A 16,996-nucleotide genomic window follows, 5' to 3' on the forward strand; every position below is an offset into this window, starting at 1 on the left:
CAAACAGCTCTAGCCCAACCTTTTCCAACTCCCTGTAGCTCTGCTCCCATTGGAAATGCCACATGACTTTTTAACACTTCAGTGGTTTTTAGTAATATTCACTCCATACACAATCATCACCACTATAGCGGTCTCTCTCTCTGTGTGTGTGTGTGTGTGTGTGTGTGTGTGTGTTTTAAAAGAAAGCTTTTGTATCACAATAAATTCTTTTTAAAAACACATCACCTGTCAAAATTAGAATGTAATAGCAGGAAAATATTACAAATGAAAACAAAACCATGATGTTTAGTAATTGCTAAATGGTTCTGCCATGAAGTCTCTGGCTTGAGCTCTGTCCTCCTTGCTAAGGAGAGATGTTGTCATGGGTTACACATTCATGTTGAGGACACACTAGTAGCAAAGGAGATTTTTTTTCTGCTTTCTTATGAGCCATCAAAAAGATTGAAAATAAAAAAAAATTCAACCATTTTGTGATTTAATAATAGTCAATATCAAGTTCACTTTAAGATCACAATGACATGTTCTATAAACTTTGGGAAACATTATGCTAGCTATTTCCTGCTGAGTATAGGCCTGGACTTCTTTTTGCAAAGACCCCTGGGCCTTCCTAATGTTTCTTAGCTGTTCTTGGGCTTGATCTTTATAGCTACACCATTCTAGCCACTGCAAACGTCACATGAAGAATAACTAACCAGGGAACCCAGCTGACAACCAAAATCAAGGTCCAGGACATATTGGCCTGGTCAAGTTATCCCAGAATCTCTGACCATTTCAACCATCCCAGGTAAGATCCAGTCACTATTGAGTTAAGTGACCAAATATGCCATTCCTGAATTGCTAACCCACAAAATTATAAATATGCTAATGCGGTTACTGTTTCTTGGTACTAGATTTGGGGATCATTTGTTACAAAATATATGATACCAAACATACAAATGAATAGGGGAACCATTTGCCCATGCTTACCCAGCACAGCTTCGGTATACACCCATTGTCCTAACATGATTATAAAAAGTGGTGGTTTCGCCCTGTCATCTCAGAGTAGTTGACAATAATATGTTTACCTTTCCAATATGCCAAGTTGTGTACTGGAATTGTCGTCCTGCCAAGCTATCTTTTCTTACATTATCTTAAACACTGTGTAACAGGGAGCTGAATGTTGCCTGCTTCTGAATATAGACTGCAGTTGTAACTCAGTACACATAGTACTCTCAGAAATTTAGAATTCTTCCCTAAATGCTTTGGTGAATTTAATGTATGCTGTGGTCTTGCTTACACTCAAAATCACAAAACAGGACTTTACAAATTCAGATAAATTGTAAAACTGAAAGTTCACCCAGGGTCTAGTGTATTCTTTTCTCCCCATATACTTAGTGCATTATAATTACACATAATGATGGGATTCATTGTTATATATTCCTTTAAAAAAGAATTCAGAGTTCTTTAAGCATGCCTCAAAGTAAAGAGATATTTAAAACACAAAGTCAGTTCCTCCATATCAGTTAGTTCCATGTCTTCAGATTCAACCAATCAATAATGAACCAAAAATATTTCAAAAAATTGCATTTGTATGAAACATGTATAGACCTTTTTCTTGTAATTATTTTCTAAACAAGACTATAAGAAATATTGGCATAGCATTTACACTGGATTGGCTTTTATTAGTAATCTAGAGATTATTTAAACTACAAGGGAGAATGTGTAGGTTATATGTGAATGCTATGCCAGTTTATATAAGGGACATGAGTATCCACAGAGTTTGGTGTCCACAAGGGATTGCTGGAACCAGACTCCTGAAGATATCAATGGACGACTATATATTTATAGAAAATTTCTCAATTGCTGATACTAAAAAGGTCTCATATCAGAATTTTGTTTACATTCTGATATCTGGTAAGAAAAGAAACAGAGGTAAGGAGGAAAGTCAGTTCACATCTTTTCCCCTTTTTTCCATTATTTACTTATTTATTTGCCACATTTAAATATTCACTATTGTATGTAATGGAAAGAGCACAGGCCACTAGTTTCAAGTCTAAAGAGCAAATTAAATGATTAAAGACGATGAGAAACAATGTTGTACATGTTTAGTAAGAGCTATTCCTTCTTCAGTGCACCTATATATCAAGTACAACTCCATACGGTATTTCATTTAACCCTCACAACTCTTTGAAAGAGATAACTATTATCATCCTCATTTTACAGATGAGAAAACAGAGTTAAAGAGATTAAGACATCTGTATGAACATCCAATGCTGATCAATAGGCGAGCCAGGATTCATACCTAAGAAATCTGATTTCAGAGCCTGTTCTTTCAGGCTTTAGCACAAAAAAAATGTATCTCTATTGTGATATGACACAGGGAAGTGAATTTGTAAGCCACTAAAGATAATAGAATACCAGATAAAATGTTTATATTATTTTGTGAAGAAAATTAACCCATATTTCTGATTACTGTTTCCTTCAGATGAATCTATTTCTCTTCCATTATAGATAAACGAGTTTTTCAGGCATAGCAAAACCAAAGATTATTGGGTATCTTACCAGTGGAAATGTCAGTTTTGAAACGTTTGACACTACCAGCATGTTAGCAACATTGGCTCAGATTATATACTGATTGCAGCTCCATGTTATCCTGCCTAGAAGGTCCACTAGTTCTAAGGACCCATTGAGAAGTGATTAGCATCATACAGAGTTCTGAGGTCCTCAGCTTGCTATGTTTTAGCTTTCTTTAAAAATAACAGGTTAAATCATATTTCCTGTGGCACTAAAAGCAATACAAATATATCTGTGTCTTAAAATGACAAAATGGAAGTAAAACCTCAGGAAACTGAATATTTGGGGGATAAAAAACAGATTTTGTACATATACAAATTATCTTATTTAAGTATGACCTACCTCAGAGGAAGAAGACAAGACTATAATAGCTCAGAAAATGTTTCTTAGAAACTTACAGGAAGAAACAGCCTCTGTGCCTTGCCTCATTAGGGAGAAGGAGTTTGACTTGAACTAAAATCTGGACACTGCTCTTTCCAACAAAAGGAACCAAGTACACATCTCCTTTCATTGCTATAACGTGGTGCAGGCTCTCCTTTGGCCAGAACAAAAAGGCAGAACACAGAGCACTTGCAAAAGAGAGAGACAAATAACTTCAGGCTGTGTGGATAGAAAAAGAAGCCAGACATTCCGCAGAGTAATACAGTTGAATAGTAATGGCTGTTATTAAAATAGAGGGCCTCCTAAGGCCAGGTGCAATTGTAAGTGCTTGGAATACAATAACCCATTAAATTATTTTAACAACCCTTGTTGTTAGGGATGATTTCTATCCCCATTTTATAGATTAAGAAACTGAGACATATGCAGAAAAGTTAAGTATATTGCCCAAAGTCTCAGCACTGGCATTTGGCTCTAGAAAGTCTGAACTCATAACCACAACATTATACTGCTTGTTGGGAAAATATTTTTTCTATTTTAAGTGAAATTTAAACAAAATGTGAAAGCCTAGCAGACATAAGCAGAAAACAAAAGCTAGGTAAAACACTTAAGAGATCAACAGATCCTAAATAAACAAAGGAGAGGAGTGATCTGGATGAGAAAGAAGGAAGCTTTCCCCTTCTCTTGGCAGAAGAGTTTGGGTTTTGCCTCTTTTAAAATCCTAGTTCTTGGGCAATATGGCATAAGGCAGGTGTGGGGGTAATGGACCCCATAGTATCAGATTTATAATGCGTCGGTAGGGTTATATTTAAATAAGCCATAGTTTGTGTCATTCATAAGATGGATTCTGTTACTCTCAATAAATCCTTTTGTTTTCTAAATAAAATGTTGAGTTACGATTTCATTTCTGGAGATAGATATTTAGACTGGGAAGACCCCTATGGCTATTGGCAGTCAAAACTGGAGAGCAGAAGTTTATAGCCATTAGGGAGCGCGGACAGGGATCATTTCTCTCTCTGGTTGTACTCTTTATTTCCGAAAGTGACTCAGAAAGATCTCTAAGTCATAATAGCTCCAAGCCTAATGCAAGCACACAGTTCCATGTGGTTTGCTTTTAAATTTGGATGGGCAAACAGTATCAAAGACTTGGAGGGGGAGTCATAGTTGTATTCATTGTAGTGATAGATATGATAATTAAGTCGTAAAGAACTCAGAGGTGCCAGGAGACAACTACCGAAATCATAAACAATGATTAAACAGAGCCTGAAAAAAAGCAAAAAAAAAAAAAAAAAAAAAAATAGAAAAAAAGAATCAGGGCTTTCTAAACAGAACAGAAGGCTACAGTGGAAACAGTCTTCAAACGTGAGAGCAAACATATACATAAACTGGTGACATTCAACTTCAGTATGAATTCCTGACTCCAGGTTTTACAAAGAACTGAAAGGCAGTGACTTTGTATTTTAATCTTTTAAAAGAAAAGAATACACAGGCCTGGGGTGATTTTAACAAAGTCTTTCTTTGAGACTGAGACTTGATTAGATGGCGTTTTAGGGTCCTGCAAATGCTGACCAGATCAAACCTAACTCCTGCATAGCGGCTGCCCATGTTGGCAGGAGCTTCCACGGCAGGCTCTGCTGCTCTATAGCTCCGTGGGCCAATATCACAGCCCCCAACAGTGCCAAGAGCAGATGTTTTTTTCTGTTGTTGTCGGTGGCCTGGAGTCCTGAGCCCTATAAATGAAAACTAGGCTTAATTTGGACTTTTATTTAGAAAAGAAAAAGTTGGTTCTTAAGGGGAAAGATTTCTAAAGACCTCCTTCAATACTGTATAGCAAAAACACAACATGCCGTACGAGCCTCACTGGGGAAATTTAAATAAGGAGCTTTAGAAACATAACGTGATTTGGCAAGAGCATGATGTGAATGTGGTTGTGAGGTCCCACTAGCAACATATGCTTTTACTAAGCTGCACGATTCCTTTCTTTCACAGTCTGAGTTCTTAAAACGTTATTTTATATTTTCTACGATTATCATTTTGAACCAAAACCAAAGTAGTTAACTCTGAATCAAACTATCCTATTATGAAATTAGAGCTCATCCTGGGGAAAGGGGGATGTTTAAATGTGACCCCCTTTTTCTTTGCTCCACCCCCTCCACGCAGAGAACTCAATCAGGGTGGGGGGGGTGGTGGTGAGGGAGACGTCTGCTTATGATTATGAATTGAACTTTGAACCATTTCTATTGTTCCTGCCAAGGATTTTTGAATGCTAATGTAAAAAGATATATATAAAGTCAGATCTGCTAAGGTATTTTAAGAGTCTACTGTAAAGAACCAAGCTTTTTTCCTTGCTTCATTGTTAAAGATAATATGCCTTTCTAACAAAAAATGCTTTCAAGATGTAACCATATTTTGAAATGCGTATCATAATACATCCTTTGCAAGCCTGGAATTTGGAAACAAAGACCTTGCTTTAATCTGTTTTTTTTTTTTTCTTACCTGATGAGCAGGGTGACAGTGCTGCTGGAGGAGGTTTAGACATGTCCCCAGTCTCATTTGCTTTTCTTCTTCTTTCTTCATCATGTGGGCCCTGACAACCTTTCTTTCTGAAGCTACATAAATTAAACAGGGTTAAGACTATCAGCCCTTGTACCAGCTCCAAGACAAGCCAAGGCAAGAAAAGATCCTCCAGTTGATCGACAGACTTCCAGCATTTCTGCTAAACCGGTAGAGCGGTAGGTAAAGTATCCATGTTTTCCTCTCCACTGAAATAACAACAGGGCTGGGAGCCTAGACTAACCCCCCTCCTTTGCATAGCTAAGAGGGGTATTCGAATTATTTTAAAAAGGAAAAATAAACCAAGTTTCTTCATTGGTAATTCCCATTCTACTTTACAAATACATCTGGTCTCTTGGTGTCAGCTCCCTGGAGAGTCAGACCAGAGAAGGCTCAGCATGGCAAAGACCTAATATGGCTGTTCTGGTGAAGAGGGTTTCAAGCACTGATGAGCTGATCAGGTCCTAGTGAGACTGGGTCAGCAAAATAATGTGTGATTTTTCAAATAGGTACACAAAGAGTGAGAAATTAGGGAAATTGGTAATATGCCTCAAGTTGTAAAGTAAATTGACAACCTTAATACAACTATCTGATTCAAGGTTAAAATCAGCAAAGACTCAATGACATGAGGGATCTGAGAGCTTCAAATAAAAGGCTCACCAGATAGAAAGATGGCAATATATTTTAGTCAAATTTGAATCTCAGATCTGCCTTTAAGAACTAGATTTCCATGTGGACCTTCAGAAAAACTTAATTTTCCTAAGAGGGGTTTTTGGTTAAGACTTCCAACCTTCAGAGGAGAACTTAAGTATCTATTTTATGCATAGAGAGCATTAGTCACCCTAAAAATCCTTCCACTGTCAACATCCTTCAGGCCTTAAGAAAGAGCTCTGTTATGGGTTGTAATACCTACCCATCTTCTGCAACAGTGTACAGCATTGCAATCTTAAACAGAATAGATCTCTATTATCTTCAACAAAGATAGTGACATACATATATTTAAACATTTCTAATATTATTTGGGGGTTTGGTGGGGTTTTTTTCCCTTACATTCTACCTAATTAGTGGTAGTATCTGCAATCAAACAAAGACACTTTCCATAAAAAGTTTTTGTACTGCTCTATTCCATCCAGAATCAGAAACACTGTCAATATTGTGCCAACATTATGGAATTTAGCAGAACCACTGCATTGACAGACAATTATGTATGCGACGATATATAATTGGCTAACTGCAGGAAAAATAGATGGAAAATTTTAATAGTTACAGTCTGAGGGATTTGGGCTAAATGTGGCTTGAATCAAAGAATATGGTGACCCTAAAGTTATGCAAAACAAAATGGGGGAAAAAACACCAAGAATAGTTATGTACCTTCTTCTTTAGTTTTATCTATAAAAAACTAGAAACAATACAGAAAAACAATCAGTCTTTTTATTAGTTTGACATGGTTTAGACTGAAGAAGTTTTAGACATTTTTGACTTAGTGGACAAAACGAGACAGCAAAACATATTAAACAATGAAACATTATTAAGAGAACTATATGAAATAAGTGGAAATGGTAGTCTACTTCACCCATGAGACACTGAAGCTTAGAAAACTTGAATGACTAGGTCAGTGACCTGCAGCTGGTAAATGGCAGAGCTGTATCTAGGCAAGGTCATGTTTTATTTTTCAGAGACAGATTTATTTAGGAAAGCAGATTCGCATTCAAGAGGGAATGTAGAATATCTCAAAAGATAGACATCTTTTGGGGCAAGGCAAGGAATACACACTCAGAGGAGAATGTGGGCCATCTCCAGAGGAGGAGAGAGCCTAATCAAGGCAATATTTATAACTAAATATTCTCTTGAACTTCTTTGCTTTCCTATTACTACTATCTATATCACTAAGTCTTTGAGGGACTGGGCTTCCAAATTATTCCTGACATTGCTCAACTAATCCCTGACCCCTTGTGGTATAATGTTATGATTTATGACAGCATTTTTTAAAACATATCTTCATGGTAGAATATAACCCCAAAGTAGAAAAATCTCTAAAAGTGTAAGAAAACCATCAGCAGAGGGCAATAGCAGAGTCAAGGAGATAACATCCTGCCTCAGTATTCCCTCCTAGCATTCCCTATGGTTCCTTGTGAATTTCATCTTTGTTGTTGGGGATGAAAACTGAGTTTTATGTTCTTTCATTGTTTATTCCATAGAAATGGATATTTACTAAGCATGTGTTCACTATTTCAACCAATCATAGTGAGAAAAAAAAATTAGCTATGACAAAATAAAATAGAATGTGCCAAAAGTCAAGAAAGAGTATGGTTTGAATTTCTGATTTAACTTGTACCTTAACAATTTAAAAAATTAACAATATATAACTTATTTGCAGAATTACCACATTTATTAATTCAAATGTCCAGTTTGTAACAAAAAAGTCACAGTCATACAAACGAATAGCAAACTATGGTTCATTCAAAAGAAGAAGAAAAATAAACAAATAAAATCATAAATTATCCCTGAAAAAGACCTGATGGCAGATAGATATAATAGATTAAAAATAATAGATATAATAGATTAGAATAATCTATTATACATATAATAGATTAAAAGAACTAAAAGAAGATGTGAAATAAATCAAGAAAAGAATATATCAACAAAATGAAAATATTAATAAAGAGAAACTGAAATAAAATATTAAAGTTGAAAAGTATAAGAAATAAAAGTAAAAAATTACAGGCCTGGTGATGCACGCCTGTAATCCCAGTGTCTCAGGGGGCTGAGGTTAGAGAATCGAAAGTTCAACGCCAACCTCAACAATTTAATGAGGCTTTAGGCAACTACTTAGCAAGACACTGTCTCCAAAACAACAACAACAAAAAAATTATTGGAGGGATTAAAAGGCACATTGGAGCAGGCAGAGGAAAGAATCATCAAACTTGAAGATAGGATAGTAGAAATGTTCTTTCTGAGACAGAGAAAGAAAAAATATTGAGGAAAAGTGAACAGAGTCTAAGGGACCAACAGGACACCATCAAGTAGAATAAAATATGCATTATGAGAGCTCCAGCAGGAGAGGAGAGACAGAAAGGCACAGAGAAAATATTTGACGAAATAGTGGCTGAAAAGGTCTCAAATTTAATAAAAGGTGAAATAGAAATACATCAGAAGCTCAAAAAACCACAAGATAAACTCAAATAGACCCACACCAAAATAGATTATAATCAGTATTTTGATAGACAGAAAATCTTTAAAGCAAAAGGAAATAAGTGACTTGTCCCATTTAAGGAATCCTCATTAAGATTACCAATGGGTTTCTCATCAGAAATTCTCAATGCTAGAGGAAATGGGACAATATAGTCAAAGTCCTAAAAGAAAATATTATCAACCATGAATCTTCTATCCAGCAAAACTGCCTTTCAAAAGCGAGCAAGAAATTAAGATATTCCAAAAGTTGAAGGAAAATCTTTGCCTTGCAAGAAATGTTCAAGGCTCTCCTTCAAGGTAAAAGGGAAGGACACAAGACAGTAACTCACAGCCATATGAAGAAATGTGATCTCAATAGCAGTAAAGACCCACATAATTGTAAAATATAGTATCATTTTAAATGTTTGTATATAACTCTATTTTTTGTTTTTTTTTATGATTTGAGACCAATACATTTCTAAAATTATTAGTACAAGAGACAGTGTTTTTGTTACTCTGGTTTGAAACTCCACATTTTGCTTACTACACAATTTAAGAAATTGATTTACCTAAAATAAATATTAAGTTATATTTTGGGGTAGATAATACATGAAAATGTAATTTTATGACATCAGCAAGTAAAATGGATGAGATAAAGCTGCTGGTGGACCATTGTTCTTCTCTTATTATGTAGTCAAGCTGATATAAATTCAAATTTATAGTATAACATTTGGATGTTAAATGTAATCTCCATGGTAACCACAAAGAAAATTCTTATAAAATATACACAAAAAGAAATGAAGAAATAGCTTAAACGTTTGATTTTTTTTAAGTCAACTAAATTCAAAAGAAGATTCTAAAGGAAATGAAAGTGAAGGTTATAAAGCATATAAAACATATAGTAAGATTATAGAAGTTTCTTCTTATCAGAAGTCATTTTAAATGTAAATAGATTAAACTCTACAATCAAGATATAAATTGGCATAATGAATAATAACACATGATTCAACTATATGTTGTATACGAAAGATTCATTTTAGATCTAAAAACACACTTAGAATGAAAGTGAAAAGGAGACTTACATTCTATAGAAATTATAATGAAGAGAGCACAAAAGTTGTAGCTATGCTTACACAGAAAAAATAGATATTAAGTCCAAAATATTTACAAAGAGACAAAGAAGGTTATCATATATTAATAAAAATTTCAATACAGCAAGACATAACCATTATAATAATTTATGCACCTAATGATAGATCATCTAAATACATGGAATGCAACCCAAAAGAACTGAAGGGAGAAGTAGATAGTTCTAACATATTAGTTGGAGATTTCAATACCATACTTTCAATGATGGATAGAATAATCAGACAGAAGGCAAAATAAAGAGGATTTTTAAAAATATTTATTTTTTAGTTGGAGGTGGACACAATATTTTTATTTCATTTTTATGTGGTGCTGAGGATCGAACCCAGTGCCTCACGCGTACTAGGTGAGCACTCTATCACTGAACCACAACCTCAGCCCCAAGTAAAGAGAATTTAAGCAACAAAATAAATCAACTAGATTTAACAGCAGCAGCATAATCACCAACAGCAGCATATACATTTTTCTCAAGTGTGCATGAGACATTTTTCAGGATAAACCATATGTTAGGCCACAGATTAAGTTTCAATAGTATTAAAAATATTTCATATGAAGTACCTTTTTCTGACCAGAATTTAAAATCAATAACAGAAAAAAAAAGTGTCAAAACAGTTCAGAGCCAGGTGCGGTGGCTCATGCCTATAATCCCAGCAGCTTGGGAGGCTGAGACAGGGGGATCATGAGTTGAAAGCCAACCTCAGGAAAAGTAAGGCTCTAAGCAAATCACTGAGACCTTGTCTATAAATAAAATACAAAATAGGGCTGGGGATGTGGTTCCATGGTCAAGTGCCCCTCAGTTCAATCCTCAATGACAATTATAATAACAATAATAATAATTCAGAAAATCAATGAAACCAAAGTTGATTATTGAAAAGATCAACAAAATTGACAAAACTTTGGCAAGATGGACTAGAAAATAAAAAAGAAGTCTCAATTTTTAAGATCAAAGCCAAAATGCAGATATCATTGCCAATTTTAAAGCAAGAAAATACTTAAAATTAATATTATGAACCATTATATGCAAAAATTGGATAACATTAATAAAATGGAAATATTACCAGAGACACAAAATCTACTAAGACTAAATCAGAGAAATAATTTATCTGAATAGAACAATACTTTTTTTGGTGCTGGGGCTTGAACTCAGGGGTACTTGACCACTGAACCGCCTTCCCAGCCCATTTTAGATTCTATTTAGAGACAGGGTCTCACTGAGTTACTGAGTATCTCACTTCTGCTGAGTCTGGCTTTGAACTTGCAATCCTCTTGCCTAACCCTCCTAAGCCACTGAGATTACAGCCATGCACCAACGTGCCCAACTTATTTTTAATTTTTTGTTGTTGTATTTTAGGAATTATCTATATATCCTGGATATTCATCTCTACGCAGATGGATTGTCTATTTACTCTATTGACAGTGTTTTTTGATTCACATTTAATTTTTTTTCATTAAGCCCAATTTATTTATTTTTGGGGGGTTTCCTGTGCCTTTGATGTCATATCTGAGAAATCATTGCCAAATCTAATATCATAAAGATTTTGCCTGATGTTTTTTTCCTAAGGGTTTTATAATCTTAAGCCTTACATTTATGTCTTTGATGCATTTTCAGTTAGTTTTGATAATGTGAAACATGGGTCTTCATTCTTTTTATTTGAATGCCTAATTTCCCCAGCACCCTTTGTTGAAAAGACTCATTTTTCCATTGAATGGTCTGGATATCATTGTCAAACACCGTTTGACCACATATTGTATTTCATTGGTACACATATTCTATTTCATTTTTATATGAACAGAACACTATAGCATTATCTGAAGTAAGTTTTGAAATCAAGAAGAATGAGTTCCAGTTTGTTCTTCTTTTTCAAGATTGTTTTGCTCTTTGAGGCCCCTTGAGATTGTATATGAATTTTAGTATGGGTTTTCTATTTCTGCAAAAATGTCATTGGGATTTTTAACAGGGACTACACTGAATCTATAAGTCACTTTAGATAACGTTGATAGCAATATTAAATCTTCTAATCTATGAACATGGGAGGTGTTTCTATTTACTTCTGTCTTCTTTAATATCTTTCCATGGGTTTTGTGATTTTCATTGAACGTATCTTGCATGTGTTTTGTTAAATGTGTTCCTAAGTATTGTTTTTGATGCTGTTGTAAATGGAATTTTCATATTTTCCTTTTCATATTATTCATTATTATTGTATACAAAGGCAACTGATGTTTTTGTGTTTTGCTACTTTTTTGAAGTCTTTAATTAATTCTAAAAGATTTTTCTCTTCATTTTGATGGAATCTTAGAGTTTTCTATATATATGATCATATCACCTGTGAGAAAAGACAATTTTACTTTATCCTTTACAATTTGGATGCCATCAATTTATTGTCTAGGTGCTCTTGATAGAACATCTGGTACTATCTCAAACATGAGTGGCAAAAGAAAGCTAGCTCTTTGCTCTTTTTCTAATCTTAGAGAAAAAGTATTTAATCTTTCATGATTGAGTATGATGTTCATTGTGAGTTCTCCACATATGGTTGTAGTAGTTTCCTTTTATTCCTAGCTTGTTGAGTGTTTTTAACAGGAAAGACATTGAGTTTTGTTAAATTATTTTTCTGTATCAATTGAGATTATTGTATTTCTACCTCCATTCTGTTAATTTAATTTGCTATACTATATTGATTTTTTCCATATGTTGAACCATCCTTGAATTTCAGGGATAGATCCCACTTTGCAATGAGGTATAATCCTTGTAATGTGTTTCTGAATTCAGTTTTCTAGTGTTTTGTTGAGGATTTTTGCAACAATGCTCACAAGGCATAGAGTTTTGTTTCTTGTAGTGCCTCTTTTTGCTTAGATATTAGTGTAATATTGATCTCATAGAATAAGTTAGGAAATATTCACTCGTCTTCAATTGTTTGGGAAAGTTTGAAATTGTTAATTATTTAAGTATTTGGTAGAATTCACCAATGAAGTCATCAGGTACAGAACTTTTCTTTGTTAGGATAATTTTTTTTTCCAACACCAGCCAACTGCCAATCAGAAGCTTGGTATTCAAACCTACTTCTTTCTTATTATTAAGATTATGCACCTTTTACTAAATCATAATTGTCAAATTTTTCTACTCAAGGAGAAATATGTCTTATGGATGTTCACATATCCCATTTTCAAGACACATACTATTTTCTATAAAATAAGCCTGACATAAACCTGTACTATATCACTGAAAACTGTCTGAATGAAATGTAGTCTCTATTATCTGCCAATTTCAGAGTAATAATCAGAGTCCCAAATATGAAAGATGAAAATATGTTATCCCTATCACCATTTGATGATATGCTATTGCTACAAGTTCCCCCCCTACACTAACTCTAACATTTTATAATATCCTGAAGTTTCTTAACAAGGCAATATATATATATATACTCTGTTATTGATAGACCTTTATTTTATTTATATGTGGTTCTTAGAATCAAACTCAGTGGCTCTCATGTGCTAGGCAAGTGCTCTACCACTGAGCTACAACCCCAACCCCAGGGCGTTATATTTTTAAAGGTAGAGTTGTTGATTAGGTTTCCCGAAGGTACTGTACAGTCACTAACCCACACTTGTCAAGTTGATACTGGTTGTTCATCTTTTCAATCCACAAGACACATTTGGTTTGTTCTAATTCCAACCTTTCCTTCTCATCAAAATTTGTTTTCTTTTCCTAAAGACTTTTTGTACTCTTCACCATCTTACATCTAAATCCTCCTAATTCATTCATTGTAGATTTTAATGTTTACCTATAGGCCATATTTCAAAATATGCATGTGGATAGAATAATTCGCTAGTTTCTCAAATCTTAAATTTAAATCTGAGCAATTGAGTTGGACTCTTAAAAGGATTTTGGATGGCAATGGAATCAGAGGCCTATATTTGGTCTTTCCTTAATCAAATGGTTTGTAAATCGGAGGTAGCATTTTATGTTATTGGGTCCCTTGAAGAATCTGGTTTTAGAATAAAAGAAGATTCATTTCCCCAATAAAGAGTGTGTGTGTGTGTGTGTGTGTGTGTGTGTGTGTGTGTGCGCGCGCGCGCGCGCGCGTGCACCTCCCCACCCCTTCCCCCACACATGCACACACATATTTTTGGAAGTACTTTCATGGGACTCTAAGACCCACTGAAGTTTCTAATCTCAGGTTAGATCCTGTTGCTTTAAAAGAGAAACTAAGGCAAAGCAGTTTGTTCCATTCTCCTTCTTATGCTGACAAGTCAGGAAGTTCTAGTTTTTAAGGAGTGATCTATAACTTCATAAAAATGGCTAACTATAAGCCATCATCACTGTCACATCAAGGACCTGCATACATGTCTTCGATGCCAAAAGCCTAACCACCAGTCCAGAGTGCAGTGGTTTCTTTACTTGGAAAGTATGGAGGAATACTCATTCACTGACTTAACCTGCATTTACTAAGCACCATATGCACACTTACAAATGACACTTACTAAGCACCATGTGCACCATATGCACTTAAGAACTAAACTTAGAATTCAAAAATAAATAAGAAAGCTCCTGAATGAACTCTGCCACCAGCCCTTTCCTTCCTCCACCTTTTTGCCCAGGCTTACTTTCCTCTCCTATAACTTTCAAAAATAGATATTTGTCAAATTCACATCAAAGAAAATAAGGTTGAATTTTTAAAAAAAATCTCACATATGAATAAAGAAAATGAAGCATTCTTATTTTTATTCATCTCTTGATAGCCCATTGCCCCTAGCAAGATGTCATGAAAAAGAAAAAAAAAAACCTTTAAGACATGAATGGTGTGAATATACTTTATAAGCAACCAGAGATATGAACAATCATCTCTATATGTGTAATATGAATTGTAATGCATTCTGCTGTCATATATAACCAATTAGAATAAAAACATTTTTAAAGAAGTTCACTGAACCTGAAAAAATGTGCTGTATATATGTACTATGAATTAAAATGCATTCTACTGTGCTATGTAACAAATTGGAATAAATAAATAAATTAAAAATAATTTTAAAAAATTAATAAAACTGAATCAGTGAAGACAGAAGTATGTGTGGCACTCAGGGAGGATGATGGCTCCTATAAGGCTTGATGCCTTGATGCACAAGAGACAATTAGTGTGACTCACCACACCTGGGTACACATGGTATTCACAGCAGTCACTTATTCTTCCAAGGCAGCAACAGTTATCCTCAACTTCATGGGATACGTACTGTATGAATGGCAACGTGCTAAGTAAATGTTTTACGTGGATCATCTAATTTATTGTAACAACAACATGGAGTAGTAGACATGATATTGAACTTCTGAGTTTATAGAAAAATAAACTTGTTTAGAAAACTTACATGGTAGAGACAGGGTATTAAAATGAGGACTCAAGTCCAAACCAGTCTGACCCAAAATCAGTGCTGTCAAACAAACCACTACAACATTTTTTCTGCTTTTAGCAGAACCCAGAGAGAATTCAGTAAAGAGATAAGTTGTGATTGTTGCTGTTGTTGTTTCTAATTGGGAATTGAGTGTGGAGGAAGAAAGTCAAGAACCATAGAGTTACCTGTACTGTGCATGTGTGTGTGTGTGTGTGTGTGTGTGTGTGTGTGTGTGTGTGTGCATGTGTGAGTGCATTCAGTTAAGTGTAAGTAGGGGTGAAGAAGGGGATCAGGAAATCTGAATACTAGTACCACAAAGCAGGTAACATAGCAAGCTGAGCAGAGCACAGAAACATGAGCCAGTGAGCACCGGGATCTTTACTCACCTACACAGCAACACTCAGACTTTATCAGTCTCACAATCCCATCAAATCCTAGTCCTTCCAAAAGATAAAAGTTGGGGCTGTGCTTATCCCTAAGAGAAAAGTCAAGTGGAGACTCTCCTAAAGCCTCTTCTCAACCATAAGACCAAGGTCCATTCTACCCCAATGGTTAAACTATAGCAGTGATTATAATATTTACATCTTAAAGACACAACTTCTAAATAGAATTGTTCTCCAAGTGTCCTCTAGGATACAAATGCATCAGCACATGTACAGTTTCCTTTCACCATTGAATAAAAGCCAAGTCTTCTTATATATCCTTTAGAAAAATAAGATCAGTTAAAAAAAAATTCAAGAACAGATACCAGAGTCTTCTCTTAGGCACCAGAAACCTTGACATTTTGGAGAAGAGTGATCACAACTAGATTTTAGAAAACAAAGAAAATAATCTTGCTTAATGATGCAAATTGTTGTATGCCTTCACAAAGACCTGATAGTGGTTCTGACACACCAAATACACTGGAAACTATCTTCAGCCAAGTCTTTCCCTCCTGGCTCCAGCTCCCATCTGTGGATCCCTTAAAAGCCCTTGGGAAAGAACTAATTCCATACACGCTATTCTAAGTTCATAACATATTTCTTATTTCCACAGCCTAAAACTGAGGTCATAAGTTACTGATTGTGCCTCTTTAATTCTCTCCCTCTTCTCAGTACCACTGAGCATATCACGTTACTGTCGAAAGTAAGGAACCACAGAGAATTTGGGAGAAATGATTCGATTTAATACCAGAGGCAAAACAAAGCTACTAATCCCTGGTAGACCCCCCCTCAGGGGTGATGATGGTTATGAAATTATTTCTTAGGGAAATTCTTAGGAGAGAGCAAGTCACAAAAATTCGAATGGTAGTCTTAAATCCTCTCTGTGGAAACTGAGGAACCTCTGTAGTGTGCAGCAGTCCATGTTTGTCAGAGCAGGCAGAAGGTTTCAATCAAAGACCTTGGATTTTTTTTCTTTACATTTCCTAAAATAAAATAGAATTGGTAACACTTGATTAACATTCTTTGTCAATGTCTTTCCTTAGTCCTATGGGTAAAGCCATAAGCTCCTCAACTCCCCTAGGCATTGTTAAAGGCCACGTGTACCAAACTGGAAAGCAGTTCATTCGCTGGATGTAATAAGTGAGTTATTGCATGTTAAATAATGATCACAATGCTTATTAAAGTCTGCATAAGGAATAACAAGTAATATCCATTGCATAGCGTTTAACCTTCAGTAATTATGTCATTTGTAATCAATTGCCTTTTTCATTAGTCATCTTATTATACTCTATAGCTGGTTTCTATTGCATAATTGTTTATCTTCAATAAATATGTTTTAATAAGCAGTTGTATTTATACTACATGAAATAACACTCTCAATTAAACTACAT

The sequence above is a fragment of the Ictidomys tridecemlineatus genome, chromosome 4 (assembly GCF_052094955.1).
Source record: "Ictidomys tridecemlineatus isolate mIctTri1 chromosome 4, mIctTri1.hap1, whole genome shotgun sequence".
Lineage (NCBI taxonomy): Eukaryota > Metazoa > Chordata > Mammalia > Rodentia > Sciuridae > Ictidomys > Ictidomys tridecemlineatus.